The 14,889-nt window shown below is 39.5% G+C and overlaps 1 non-coding gene across 1 annotated transcript; it reads right to left on the bottom strand.

Moving 5' to 3' along the window:
- Positions 1-3,502: 3,502 nt before the first annotated feature.
- On the bottom strand, positions 3,503-3,608 carry LOC112872474. The gene has a single exon (XR_003224670.1). It is a non-coding gene; the product is annotated as a small nucleolar RNA R71 (small nucleolar RNA).
- Between the last annotated feature and the right edge of the window lie 11,281 nt (positions 3,609-14,889).

Raw genomic sequence — 14,889 nt, 5'->3', positions numbered from 1 at the left:
ATGACCCACCCTACAAATCAATTTCCAAAACATAAAAAATAAAAAAATCAAAAACAGCAAAATAAAAAAGAAAAAATATTCCATCCAACTCGCCACCATACTATAAAGATATAATTTTTTTGATGAAATATGCACAATCGCATCACCCGGGGTTCGAACAGCTTACCTCAAATCTCGCGCGTACTTTCCTCTCCACCGCACTATACAATCTCTTGTGAGTCTATGGGGTATGCTATTCTTTTATATTATGCTATCTCTTGTGGGTTGCGCATGCTTCATCCATGTCTAGGTTATTGTGAGTATAGATATGGTAGAAGGAGCTTTATAATATCTTTTCAGAGTGAAACATGATATCTGGAGTCTTTGTTTTCAAAATAAAAAGGGAAAGACAAGTTCCTCAATGATACTAAAAGTCCTACCAGAGCCATATGCCATATACATTGAAAATCCTATACATATACTACTTGCTATTTCATTGAGCTTTGCCAAATTGTTGTGACCTAGTGAGATGCTTTTGATACTCTCTTGATCAAGATCACACACACTCCACATCCATTGCAAAATTCCTACACTGGGAATTAGCACGCTCCATTCATCCACCAAATAAATGCTCCATATGTTGTGTGCCATCTCTCCAAATATTCCTAAAAAAATGGAGATATGGTTATCCCAAAATAAAAAAAAGAAAGGCTTTCCCAGGAGCATGACCCAAAAAAAAGAAAAGAGAAAAATAAAAGAGGTAACCATACTCAGAATAAAATACGAGAAGAGTGATATCATACAAAGAGGAGTAATCATACCATCATCCATCCACACATGTGCACATCTTGATCTTGGTATATGAATTGTTTCTCCATGGATCCTCACTTTGTCTTTGCAACATATGAGATACAGGTACACCTCATCCTTCCCATACCTTGAGTGCTACAAAAACTTTAGATATGAGGAGGTGAGAAGTGTCCTGGTGAGGATTCAAACACATTGAGTGACCAGAGAGATTCATTCGAGGAACTTGGTCTAAATTTACAAAACTCAAAAGAAAAACCTCCAGATGGATTGTTGAATGAAGAAGAGGCAAATCTTGCTCTATCGAGCATTCTAATCTCAACAGCTCAAAACAAGGAGAAGCTAATAAGACCCAAAGACGATTAAGGTAACAAGGGCAGGCTACTGATGCCAATTTATTCAACGTCATGGAGGTCATCTTAGCTGCAAGACATGGCACGATATCAGGTAAAGAGTGGTAGCGATTTTCTAATCAACAACCTAAATGTCCTACTTTGCTCGGGACGAGCAAAGAACAACTCGGGGGATCTTGTTGATGCTCGTTATGAACCAATTTCGACCATCAATTTGATCAGAAAATTAGGAAGAACTAGCATTTCTTACATGCATATATATGTAGAATAATGTCATTTCCACATGTCCCATGAAAATTAGTGCAATGTAGGAATTTGAGCAGAAATGGAGGGAAAACACACCATTGAAACCAAGGCAAAAGTTATCGACCAAATAGAATGCACCGTTCAGCCTCACATGGACTAAACGGATCACTAGGACATGCAACCGCCTTAGGACAGCACCAAGCCGTGCACCAAAGACCCCAGGGCCCACCTGCTAGCCACTCAGCAAAGGCTGAGGTCGGTTGGGTCCAAGCCTGGTTCGGTCAAACCAGGTGGTTCGGCCAAACCAAGGCCAGCTCCACCGACTTAAAGCTTCCAAGTGATAGCACCTCATTTGCCACCCGAGACACCCCGTGATACATCTATAAATATGAGGGGAGGGCCTCCTAAAGAAGACACACCTCAAGTTCCTCTCTTGCTTAGTCCTTATGATGGTGGAGTTTAGGCCGCAGTAGCTGTTCTTCGGGTTTCCGAGGTTGCCTAAGAGTGTTCGGTATGGGATTAGCTTTTCCTCTCCTTTGTAATTCTCGGATATCTTTAATAGAGTTATCTTCTAGACTTATATATTCATATATTTATATTCTGCGGTGTCAGACATGTCTGCTGTGATTAGTTTATACTTGTATCTTATGCCTTGCACGATTAGAAGAATAAATCTAGTACCACGGCAACGGTTTCGGTATTTGTATGTTTGCTCTAGTGTGATATCTGTCCATCTGGAGGGTGGGGGCTCCACACGGGGCACTAGAGTATCACTAATTAATGCAGACGTGGTGTCTAGTTTAGTTAGTGTTGCCGGATGCAGCTCTATCCCATGGTTAGATGAGGTAGGCGGCAGGTGGTGATAGCCCTATCCATCCAGCGTAACTCTACCCGTTTGGGTAATTGTGGTAGGAGGTCCATAAAGTAGCCGAGTTAGCTGGCGGCTCCTCTGCTAGTCATGTGCAGTTCTCCCTCCATAAAGTAGCCGAGTTAGCTGGCGGCTCCTCTGCTAGTCATGTGCAGTTCTCCCGGTAGTGCGTGGGAGCCTAGAGTTGAGGATAATCATGTGTATGTGTATAAGTGTACAATATGAGATGTATATCTAGATAGAAGTATATAAGTCCTGAGTAGCTAGCTTTCTTCTTCCTTTCTCCCTGCCTATATCTTTGCTTGAGTTTGAGCTTGAGTAACTTGTGTGTCACACTACCTCATTATCCATATATTATCTTACCTCTATTTATGCAATTGAATATTCAACTAAGATTTGATCATCAACTTGCCTATTCTATAACCATCGCCTTCCCTGTGGAAATATAAATATGACATCCAAAATTACTCATGGGTAAAATGCTACAATGGTATTTCATGCGCTTGCGATTTATTTGTGACGTAAGAAATACCACGCGGTGTTTCCAGCACCATTGCTAGGGAATGATGATCCTAGTGATGACGCTAAGAAACACCAACAAGTATTTTTGGCGCCATTGCCAGGGAAGGCACTGGTTAAAGAAATAGATAAAGTTCTTGATTAATCTCTTAGTTGGTATTTATTGTTTAAACAGGGTAACATGGCTTTGTTTTCTCTATCTCTCTTATATGAAAATAGGGTAGTGTGTGACTGGTTTCGATCTACTACAAAATTTCACTCAGGATCCGGAGTCACTTTTGAGAAAAGTTTGACCTCGTGTACCTCCTCAGATATCACTCTCGACAATCGACCAGTCATTATTGCTCCATCAACTTCCAACGCCATCGCCCAAAAGACACTCCATGAATTCTCTGCTCCCTCTGCTGACAATGTCTCAGTCGGGCCAACTGTCAACACTGGAGTTGAAAATTTTGAGATCAAGACGGGTCTCATTACGATTGTGTAGGCCAGCCAATTTTGTGGCAAGGCCAATGAGGATGCCAGTGCATATCTCCAACAATTCCTGAAACTCTGCAGTACTTTTATTATCAAGGGAGTATTTTAGGATGCAATCCGACTCTGACTATTTCTGTTTTCTCTTTTGGGGAGAGCAAAATAGTGGTTTTATGCCAACAGAAGTGTAGTGGACACATGGGAAAAATGTACCAAGGCATTCCTCGCCAAATTCTTCCCGATGGGCAAAATCAACGCTCTTCGAGGAAGAATCTCCAGTTTCCAAAGGTGTCTAATGAGTCAATCTCTGAAGCATGGGAGAGGCTTCAAGAGTACATCCTCGCGTGTTCTCACCATGGGATGGATGATTGGCAAATTCTCCAGAATTTCTACAACTGGTTGACTCCAACGGCCTGCGACCACATCGACACTGCTGCAGGTGATGCTTTCTTCTTGCTAACATTGATAGGGCCAAAACTTTGATCGAGAAGATGGTGTCCAACCAAGGTTGGAATGATGAACATCTCCAACCACGCCAGCGGGGTATGCACACCGTCAAGGAGATGGACATGCTGGCCGTTAAGCTTGACCTGCTCCTAAAGAAGATAGATGAATGTCCCCAAGAAAAGCCTCCAATGCAAGCACTCCAAGCCTTAGACACTCGCATGACGTGCGAGGTCTGTGGGAACACGGGACATTCGGGGAATGATTGCCTCGAAACCTAAGAAGAAGTCAGGTCCATGAACAACAGCAACGGGTTCCATCCACAAGGAGGTTAGGGGCGGAATCAATCATGCCCCTACTACCAAGGAGGTAATGGTAATTCAAATTCATTTAATTCTAACCAACCTTCCTTGAGGGATCTTGTCTTAGGCCAAGCAAAAGTTAATGAATCATTACAAAAGAAGCTAGCTGCCAATGAGATGGATAGTCCCTCCTCAGCTATCAAGAATCACCTAAGATTCAACAAGATGTTTGAAACTCAATTAGCTCAGCTGGTTGTTGTTGTTCCCTCTGCTGAGACAGGGAAGCTTTCGGGGCAACCCGAAGCCTCTCTGGAAAGTGTTAATGCGGTGACCACTAGATGGTGTAAGCCATCATGTGGTTCACCTTTCACTAACTATGCAGAGAAGCTTGCATGCTCAAGGAGGGACTGCCGGGGCAATCTAGTAGCACCAAGGACAGAAGATCCAGGATACCCAGTGATCAGCTTCTCAGTTTACGATTGTCACTTCGAGCAAGCCCTTTGCGACCTTAGAGCGAGCGTTAACATCATGCCTAAGGTAACATTTGAAAATCTATGTTATCATGCTCTTTCCCCAACCTGTATGTGTGTGCAACTGGCCAACTCGATGATCCGGTACCCTGAAGGAATATTAAAGAACCTTCTAGTAGAAGTCGAGGATTCCTTTATCCTTTCGGACTTCGTAGTCCTTGACATGGAAGGGGACTTAGGAATATCGCTCATTCTTAGGCGACCATTCCTAAGAGATGCCACAGCCAGGATCGATGTTGGGGCAAGGAAGATTCACCTCCGCATCATGGGCAAAAAGATGATGTTCAGATTCCAAACTAAGAAAGAACAAATGTACCTAATTCATCAAGATCATGAAGGAAACAGGTTGTGGGCAGATCCATGGCTCCAATCCGATGATCCATCACCCATGTTACCAAAATCACGGAAGAAAATGAAGGTGTGGCGTAAGAAGAAGATGTCTCCGTCCTCAACCTCCTCTCCAGGTACGGACGAATGGACTTCAAGTTAAACAGGTACAGAGAGGGTCCTGCTCATCAGACCTTAAACCAAGAGCTAGCTTGGGGGAGCATCTCCACCAAGTGAACTATACCTTTACTACTTTCAATAAAATAAAAACTATAAAAACAAACAAAAATATTTTTTTCTTAAATTTCCCTTTCATATGTGCGGTAAGAATGCTCTAGTTTTCCTAACATGAAAGGATGAACACTTGCTCCTGTATTGCTTGTTTGTTTGCCTAGTCCCAATCGTAGTGTTTCTTGAGTTTGAGTTTGTTGGCTGTTTAAACCTTTTCCATGAACACGAAAATCTTTTGGCTTGCGCACCCATGTCTAGGTTGTTGTGAGTATAGATATGGTGGAAGGAGCTTTACAATCTCTTTGTTTTTAACATAAAAAGGGAAAGACAAGTTCCTCAATGATGCTAAAAGTCCTACCTAATAAGTCATATGCCATATACATTGAAAATCCTATACATATACTTCTTGCTATTTCATTGAGCTTTGCCAAATTGTTGTGACCCTAGTGAGATGCTTTTGATACTCTCTTGATAGAGATCACGCACACTCCACATCCATTGTGAAATTCCTACACTAGGAATTAGCACGCTCCATTCATCCACCAAATAAATGCTCCATGTGTTGTGTGCCATCTCTCCAAGTATTTCCGGAAAAAATGGAGATATGGTTATCCCAAAATGAAAAGAATAGAAAGGCATGCCCAAGAGCATGACCCAAAAAAAAAAGAAGAAAAGAGAAAAAGAAAAGGGGTAACCATACTCAGAATAAAATACGAGGAGAGGGATATCATACAAAGAGGAGTAATCATACCATCATCCATCCACACACGTGCACATCTTGATCTTGGTTTATGACTTGTTTCTCCATGGATCAACACTTTGTCTTTGCAACATATGAGATATAGGTACACCTCATCCTTCACATACCTTGAGCTCTACAAAAGCTTTAGATATGAGGAGGCGAGAAGTGCCCTGTGAGGATTCAAACACATTGAGCGATCAGAGAGATTCATTTGCGGAACTTTGTCTTCATTTACAAAAATCAAAAGAAAACCTCCAGATGGATTGTTGAACGAAGAAGAGGAAAGTCTTACTCTATCGACCGTTCTAACTCTCAACAACTCAAGACAAGGAGAAGCTAATAAGCCCCACAGACGATTAATGTAACAAGGGTAGGGTATTTATGCCTATTTATTCAACCTCATGGAGGTCATCTTAGCTGCAAGACATGGCACAACGTCACATAAAGAGTGGTAGCAATTTTGAGCTGCAAGACATAGCTTTGCTCAGGATGAGCACAGGACAAATTGGGGGATATTGTTGACGCTCGTTGTGGACCAATTTTGACCGTTAATTTGATTAAAAAATTGGGAAGAACTAGCATTTCTTACATGCATATTTATCTAGAATAATGTCATTTCCACATGTCTCATGGAAATAAGTGCTATGGAGGAATTTGAGTAGAAATAGAGGGAAACACACCATTGAATCCAATCAGAACGCACCGTTCAGCCTCACATGGATTAAAGGGCTCACCAGGATATGGAACCTCCTTAGGATAGCACCAAGCCATGCACCAAAGACCCTAGGGCCCACATGCCAGCCACTCAGCAAAGGCTGAGGTTGGTTGGGGCCAAGCCTGGTTCGGCCAAACCAGATGGTTCGGCCGAACCAAGGCCCGCTCCACCGACTTAAAGCTTCCACGTGGCGCCTCTCCATTGCTCTTCCATGTGATAGCACCTCATTTGCAGGCTGAGACACCCCGTGACACATCTATAAATATGAGGGGAGGGACTCCTAAAGAAGACACACCTCAAGTTGCTCTGACTCAAGTTCCTCTCTTGCTTAGTCCATAGGATAGTGGAGTTTAGGCTGAAGTCTCTTCTTTGGGTTCCCGAGGTTGGCTAGAAGTGTTCGGTATGGGTTTAGCTCTTTCTCTCCTTTGTAATTCTCAGATATCTTTAGTAGAGTTGTCTTCTAAATTTATATATTCGTATAGTTTATATTCTGCGGTATCAGACATGTATGCTATGGTTAGTTTATATTTGTACCTTATGCCTTGCATGATTAGAAGAGTAAATCTAGTGTCACGGCAACGGTTCCGGCATTCGTATGTTTGCTCTAGTGTGATGTCCGTGCATCTGGAGGGTGGGGGCTCCATGCAGGGCATTAGAGTCTCGCTTATTAATGCAGACATGGTGTCTGGTTTAGTTAGTGTTGCCAGATGCGGCTCTATCCCATGGTTAGATGAGGTATGCGGCAAGTGATGACATCCTTGTCCATCCAGCGTAACCCTCCCCATTCGGGTAGTTGCGGTAGGAGGTATATAAAGTAGTCGAGTTGGCTAGCAGCTCCTCTGCTAGTCATAAGCGGTCCTCCCGGTAGTGCCTGGGAGCCTATTGCTGAGGATAATCATCTGTATGTGCGTGAGTGTATAATATGTATATGTAGATAGAAGCACGTAAGTCCCGAGTAGCTAGTTTTCTTCTTCCTTTCTCCATGCCTATGTTTTTGCTTGAGTTTGAGCTTGAGTAACTTTTGTGTCACACTACTTGATTATCCATATATCATCTTACCCCTGTTTATGCAATTGAATATTCAACCAAGATTTTATCATCAACTTACCTATTCTATAACCGCCGCCTTCCCTGCAGAAATATAAATACAACACCTGAGATTACTCACGGGTAAAATGCTACACTGGTATTCCGTGGGCTTGCGGATTTATCTATGATGTAAGAAATACCAAACGGCGTTTCCGGCACCATTGCTAGGGAATGATAATCCTAGTGATGATGCTAAGAGACGCCAACAACTACTGCTAAGAGACGCCAACAACTACCCGCCCCTAAAAATATTTTTCTATTTTATTCAAAAAATTTATTTAAATCTTTACATATAGCAAAACAAATAAAAAATATTACTTCTATACTATGGTTATTGTGAAATATAGATAAAAAAATATACTAATTATATTGTAGTGCATATTAAGGTTAAGATTATGGAAACATCAAAGTATGACTTGAGTTGTATGAGATACTATATAGTCATAGCCATATGTAGGGTACAACTATTAAATGATCATGTGATTGATTCTAAAAGATCTTAAATTAATAATTTAGAAATTATAAAATTTTATATCTTACGACTACAACTTTGATAAGGAGATACACTATATCTGAGGTTGTTTGAAAAAAATCAAAACTTCTAGAAATTAAAATTAGGGAACTTATAATAATTTTTAGACCATAAAATGACCTTCAATTAAAAAGTTATCATCTACAAAGTTTTAGATCACGTCAACCTCTACAATTTTTATATAAAGTTTGACTTCATCCGATATCGTATGGAAAAGTCACGAATACTTTTGCATGGGACCATTTACAGGGACGGATCATACCATCACCCGTACCTAAAAAATAAATTTTTAGGGTTGGATGACACCATCACCCGCCCCTAGAAATGGCCACCATTTCCAGGGATGAGTGGATGCATCACCCGCCCCTAGAAATGGCCACCATTTCCAGGGTCGAGTGGTTGCATCACCCGTCCCTAGAAATACTTTTCGAGAGGCGGGTTGGATGCTAGAGTAACCGCGCTCAATTTGTAGGAGCGGGTTACCTCTTGATTCGCCCTTAGAAAAGAAAATAGAGTGTTCTTACAAATCATTTTTTAGTAGTATTGATTAGCAATTTTTAGTTTTAGTTGAGCAATCATGTATTGCTAATCAAAAGATAAACTTTTTAGGTAATACATATCCTTATATCTACAAAACTGTTTAAAAGCACTTATGTAGTTTCTATGCACCAATATACTTATCAATTTATAAGTACCGATTAAAATACATAGAGATTATTTTTTTTCAAAAATATGACTCCACATAAAATTGGACAGAGGAAGTATACTATTTTGTGATTGTCCTCAGACTTTTGGCTGTACTAGTATATATTGTGACACAGGAATATAAGAAAAAATAACTAGTGTGTGGACGTGTCCATATTATCTTTTTATGTGTACTTTGTATTCCCAGGAAATGGTTTATGTGTGTTTCTGTTCTCAGAATTAAATAACCAAGATGTCCCCCATAAAAAGGACAGGTAGGTTCAGTGGAGAACTAAATATCATGTATATGAAAGGAAAAATTTAGTAGTGGCTTTCTCCTTTTTGACTGATGAGAAAATTTAGAACGGTAAAAAAGTTCGCATAGAGGACCAATTATAGTCAGTTTGGAAGGTGACAAGTATACATCACTGTGCCATGATCTTTTCGTCCCTTTTTATTTGATGCTTTGGTGGTGGAAAAATGTTTTCATATCATTATGTTATTAGATAGAAAAGAGAGGTATAATTTCCTAAAAATATCAAGCTTCCACTAACTGCAATATTCAAATATTTAAAAGTTTAAATCTTTGTTAATTAAAGTTATGAAATTAAAGTATGACCAGATAATCAGATAGGATGAGCATTATCATGTTTCAATCTCCCTCCTTTCGCAATTGATGTGAAAGTAGCAGGTTCCTTATTTACGAACCGATCACTACAAAGGGACACTTCTTAAAACAAAGTAGGTCAACTTATGAACTTAAGAGTTTATACCGTGTAGCATTAAGGTGTGTAAAAACTATTACGGTCTCATAAAATGTGTATCTATGGATGTGGTTTACGTAATTAAATTTGTATCAATGGTAACCATAGAAATATAATTTAAATTAATTTGCATGAATTTTAAATATGCAATTGTAATATGTAAAAAATTGTGAGAACTATGGAATTGCGCCCCCCCCCCCCCCCCTCCTCCTCCAATTTCACGGAAAATAGGCATCACCACTTGTTTTGTACGGTAACCGGGAGTTAAGAGCTTCCACCTTCACTAACTCCTTGTTACAGTCACAGCAAGGAGTGAGTGTCGTGCCTATATACAACGGCGGAACCAGGAGGGGGCGAGCAGGGGCCTTGCCCCCTAACACCGGTGAAAATTTTTAACCTCCTACCTATGTTCTAAAGCCCAACACACTGGTCACCAATGCAACATACTTTATGTTTAAGTTTCTTAGATATCATTCTTAACACACCCAACAACATATACTGAACGATGCATGCAATACTCATCTAGCTAGACAGATAGCTAAATACTAGTTAAATCCAACCAGAAGAGTAACGTTATGGGCCAAATTTGCAATACGCTAGCAGATAGCATGTATGCTACGAAGTCGTATAAAGTGTAGATAGGTCATATGTGAAGCATTTTTTCTATCTAAAATATTGGTGACACGTATATTAAGGGTGGTAAAGGATCATGGCTCAAGTGGTCTCTTTGCAATCCAATTTGGCTCTTATACATTTTTAGCTCAAAATTGTATAAGATTAGAGTCTAAAATATGAGCCCCTTTACCACCCTACGTATATATATTCTTGATATATTTTCTCACGTATAGTACAAGGTGTCCGGTCGGCTCCAAACTCGAGAATCTACCAGCTCAGTCTCTCGGAGGTGCTCATAGGGGTAGGATTGTGTACGTGTATTTATAGGAGTGAGTGTGCATACGTGTTTGTGAGCGTCTGTGTCTGTAATATATTTTTTAAAAAGGTGTTACTCAAAATTTCTGGTTCCACCACTGCCTATATACAACCCTAGAAAACCCTCATCTAAATTATTCCATTTCCTGCCGGTTAGCCTACTACCTCATCCTTGTTATTATCGACCCCATTCCGCTTAGGGCACTGTGGGAAAATTTGTGAAAATTTACTTTCTATCTCCGTCTCTCTCAAGCTTCAGTTATACAATCAATATAAGGGAGCTCATATGTTTAAGTTTATAGGAGTATGGGCCTATCCACACCATTGACTCTTACTTTGGGATTTTTTAAATGGGTGTCTCCATGGACCTTATATTCCGGCAGTTATTAAGGGGAATGAACTAGAACTAAAGGCTTGTTCCTGCAGTAGTGCAAGTTGACGTGAAAAAAGAATCCGAAAATGTGGCGTCATATATAAATTTTAATATATATACCGTTATCTTTTTTAAACAAAAAACACACACAAGTTCAACAGTCGACAAAGAAATAGATAGAGTCTCAAGGGTAAAAGGCGTTGCTTCTCTATAATTGAAATGCTTTGCTACAGATAAAGAAAAATATTATTGAACTCGTGGCTTATAAGATTATTATGCTAGTGGTCAACGAGAGGAAATAATGGAGAAGAACATCTATTAATTCTCTGTCACGCAACAACCGCAATAATGGAGAGAAATCTGAATAATTTCACTGTGTCAGCTGCTCGTTGGTCCTGGGTCAGAGGTTACCGTGCCCTGCTAAAAACCGATTTGCAGCAACATCTCGTTTGGAACGGTCAAAAGATAACCCACTCCTACAAATGAAGCGCGATTACTGTAGCAACCGATCTGCCGTTAGGGGCAGAGATGGCATGACCCGTCCCAACAAATGGTTCCACGCAAAAACATTCATAACTTTTTTCATATGATCTCGGATGAAGTTGAACTTTATATCAGAATTGTAGAGGTCGACGAGATCTAAAACTTTATAACTGATAAATTTTTCATTTAATATTATTTAGTAGTCTAAAAAATTATTATAAATTCTCATATAGCTATGACTATACAGTACGTCATACAACTCAAGTCATACTTTGAGATTTTCACAATCTTAATCTTTACATATAGTGAAATATACTTGGTATATTTTTTATCTGTAGTTGACAATAACTATAGTGTAGAAGTTTCAAATTTTTTAGTTTTGTTTTGCTATATGTAAAGATTTAAATGAATTTTCGGAATAAAATATAAAAATATTTTTAGAGGCGGGCGATGGCGTCACCCATCGCTAAATAGATTTCTAGGGGCGGGTGATGGTATGACCCACCTCTAGAAATCAATTTCAGAGTTATATGAAAAAATAGCATACCCCGTAGAGTCACAAGTGACTGTGTAGTGTGGTGGAGAGGAGGGTACATGCGAGGCTGGAGGTAAGCGTTTGAACCTTGTTTTACGCAAGTGTGCATATTTTATCAAAAAGATTATACCTCGGTAGTAGAGAGGGTGGTGGCGGTGGCTGGTTGGCAGGGATATTTTTTATTTTGCTATTTTTTGATTTTTTTCAAAACTTTTTCATATTTTGGATATTGATTTCTAAGGGCGGGCGTCACCCGCCCTTAGAAATTGATTTTTAGGGACGGACATGTTATCTGGCCCTACAAGTAGCTATCTTTAGTTGTGAGAAGAAATAAGAACGGTACCGCACCCGTTCTTAAAAATATGATTTTACCCATCTCTAAAAATTTCTTTTTTATATAGTGGTGGTCACCAAGGACAACTTTGCTTCCGAACAGGCTCGGCGTCGTACGGCTCAGTTTCTCAATTCCATTCCATTTTTCCATGAACTAATCATTTTATTACTTCTTTGGTTTGAAAGAATCTATTGTTTTACACTAGAGTAAAAGTAAACTGAATCTGATTCACAGTCAGGGCGGCCGGGATAGCCACGACACGTACAGAATTTAGTTTCAGTCTTCATGTTTTATTTTTTTATGAGAGACAGTCGCTAGTACAGAACACGATATTAGTCCCGGTTAGAAAATCTCTTATAATTCCGGTTTCCCAACTAGGAAAACCAATCGGAGACTAAAAGGTTATGACCTTTGGTTCCAGTTGTGGAAACTGGGACTAAAAGGTCTGCAATGCTAAAAAAATAATTGGCAAACACAATCAATCCCTACGATCCGTAATCTCTACGATCCGCAGGAATCAAATTCATGATCTCCTGCCCTGCGTACAGTTTCTTTACCACCCCACCTACACAACACATGTAACTCTAAGTGTGATGCTTTTCTTTTAAATTGACCGGTGAAGAACTCTTTAGTCTTGGTTGGTATCCCCAATCGGGACTAAAGGGTCCTTAAATCCCAGTTGGAGCTTTCAACCGGAACTAAAAGATGACACTTTAGTCCCGTTTGATGTCACCATCCGGGACTAAAGAGGGACTTTTAGTCCCGATTGGCGGCTCCTACCGGGACTAAAAGTCCCCTGCCCCTAACCGTTGAACCCAGGACTAATGCTTTGATTAGTTCCGGGTTCAACCCCAATCGAGATTAAAGGAGTGGACATATGCGTTGTTCTGCACTAGTGAGTCTTCACAATATATTTTCCTTTTTAAGAGGCAACTTTACGTTATTTATTATATTAGTAAATATGTTCATATGTTCATATGTTGCTACGGTACTTTCGTCTAAAGGCCTGTCTAGCCTATCTTATTCTCGTATTGCTGAGTCTCCATCTAACTGCTTGCTATTTACGTAAGGAACATAAGATGACTTCGATTCCGTATCGGAGGAGACTTCCATCCAATCAATCCAATGTATGCTCCGTCTGCTTCCAATTCCACATCGGATAAGAAGTATAATGAACTAAGAGCAACAGCGGACCAAGAAAATAATCCTCTCTTTTGGAATAGGTAGAGACATGTTGATATGGGTGCATGCGGTCAACCGTGACAGTTTAACAGCAGGCGACATGGTAAATGTGGCCATCATTATGGGCCGCTCCAAACTTAGTTTAGGCCCGAACTTCGTAATGCTTTTGTTGTCTTGGTCCATTAACCGTTCCACGGGCCGATAATTTTAAGAGACAAAAATGTCAAAGGTCATGAATGGTTTGGACCCCACAACTAATTAAGATTGTTTATCTTTTATCTCTCTCATATGTCCATGTCCTAACATAATGTTCAGATTTATTTTTTTCCAATTGTAATAGACTCTAATTATCAATTATTTAAATTGAATCCCAATTGTAGCTTTTACCGTTTGCATAGTAACTATTTTAATATTTGGCGTGTGTTTAGTTGAAACTTCTGCTTGAGATATATATTTGACATTGAAATCATTATCTTCGTCACTTCCGGTTGCTTCTGGTATCCATACATGTATACTGGTCTACATGGTAACAGACAACATGCAAATATACCTTGAGTTAGTTGTTTATGATTAACGATGACAGACGTGTGTAATATGTAAGCAAAATAACAATGATTACTAGCTGGGTCACATTCGTGGAGATGGAGGATCTTTAGACTATTGCTTTTTATAATGGTAGATGGGTGCTATTTAGATGTGTAAATTTACGGGTTATTTTATATTATTCTTCATAATAGCATAACTTGGTATTTTCTAAGAAGAATTAGGTGGTAATTTTAGATTATTATTTTCTATAATAGGACATGTTGGTAATTTATATGCAGATTTTCGTTGGTTAGTTTAGACTATTTTTCATATGTTGCAGATGCGCATTTTCCTAGAATACACAATATATCCAATTGCTACTATTATTAAATGATGAATAAATTCTATACAATTGATGGCGGAAGCTTATGCTTTTATAACATATTTTTATGGAATTTATCTTATTCCTAATGTATCTTATAAAGAGCAAGTAGAGGCTGCAAAGAGTCTATTTTTTTTAAAAAAATAAAAGTCTCCAGCCACTGTGACCGCTTCACAACCAAGTTTTTACAGAATTCTCAGCTCACAAGATGAAAAAAAGAGAAAAGAGTATGCAAATGACTTGAAGGTATCAAAAACAAAGTCTATTATCGCTTCTCCATCCATTCTTGGCAAAGATATCCAAGCCAACAACCTCCAATACCCTGCTTGCCAAAAACAGTCTCCCTTTATCCTCATGTAATAACAAGAACCAAAATCGCAGCGAGTACGCTCCCCTAAAGACAGCCTACATAAATAAGGTAAACTGTTTTGTTTCAAAACCCAAATCGTTACCCCTATACCAAATCGCCCACATAAAAGCTGCAACTCCAACAAAATAATCAAACTTCTTTCTTTGTTGCTTATGCCCCTTAACCAATT

This window comes from Panicum hallii, chromosome 8 (assembly GCF_002211085.1).
Source record: "Panicum hallii strain FIL2 chromosome 8, PHallii_v3.1, whole genome shotgun sequence".
Lineage (NCBI taxonomy): Eukaryota > Viridiplantae > Streptophyta > Magnoliopsida > Poales > Poaceae > Panicum > Panicum hallii.
Note: the sequence above shows the minus strand (reverse complement) of the source record. Positions and strands in the feature narration are given on the sequence as shown.